The sequence below is a fragment of the Apium graveolens genome, chromosome 4 (genome assembly GCF_009905375.1).
Source record: "Apium graveolens cultivar Ventura chromosome 4, ASM990537v1, whole genome shotgun sequence".
Classification (NCBI taxonomy): domain Eukaryota; kingdom Viridiplantae; phylum Streptophyta; class Magnoliopsida; order Apiales; family Apiaceae; genus Apium; species Apium graveolens.
The window spans coordinates 61,996,301-61,997,117 of NC_133650.1; the positions used below are offsets into that span (position 1 = coordinate 61,996,301).

Here is an 817-nt window from a genome sequence, read left to right on the forward strand (position 1 = left end):
ACAATGGGAGAACCAGCGGCAAATTCGAAGGCTTTGATGGATTTTTCTCAACCGAAGATTAGTGACATTCAATCTAGCATTGTCAGACAGCCATCGCGGCTAATACTTTTGAAATCAAATCTAGCACGATTCAGATGGTGCAGAATTTAGTCCAGTTTGTGGGTTCTCTAACGGAAGATCACAACATGCACATTAGAGATTTCATCGAGATCTGCGACACTTTCAAATTCAACAATGTTTCTGAAGATGTTGTTAAGCTGAGGCTTTTCCCATTCTCTCTAAGGGATAAAGCTAAGTGATGGTTGCATACTCTACCAGCAGGTTCTATCACTACTTGAGAAGATATTGCTCAGAAGTTTCTTACTAAATTCTTCCCTATGGCAAAGACGGTTGCGATCAGGAACGTACTTACTCAATTTGTGCAGCAAGTGGGAGAGTCTTTATGTGAAGCTTGGAAGAGTTATAAGGATATGCTTAGGAAGTGTCCTCATCATGGGATGCCTGACTGGATGATTATCAACTGCTTTTATAATGGCTTGGGAGCACAGTCTATACTCATACTCGATGCAGCATCAGGTGGAGCCTTTTGGGCTAAGAGCTACGATGAAGCTTATGAGTTGATTGACTGATGGCTGGTAATGAATACTAGAACCCAACTCAGAGACTACCTCAAGGCAAGGTAGCAGGAATTCTGGAGGTGGATACAACTACTGCTATAGCTGCTCAGCTTAAGGCTTTAACGATGAAGGTGGATTCTTTGGCTAATTATGGAGTTAATCAGATCACAAGTGCTTGTGAGCTTTTTGCAGGTGCACAT

General features: G+C 42.1%; 1 non-coding gene across 1 annotated transcript; it reads right to left on the bottom strand.

The window, feature by feature from the left end:
• Positions 1 to 392: 392 nt before the first annotated feature.
• On the bottom strand, positions 393 to 499 carry LOC141722997 (small nucleolar RNA R71). Its single transcript, XR_012575992.1, has one exon. It is a non-coding gene; the product is annotated as a small nucleolar RNA R71 (small nucleolar RNA).
• Positions 500 to 817: the final 318 nt, after the last annotated feature.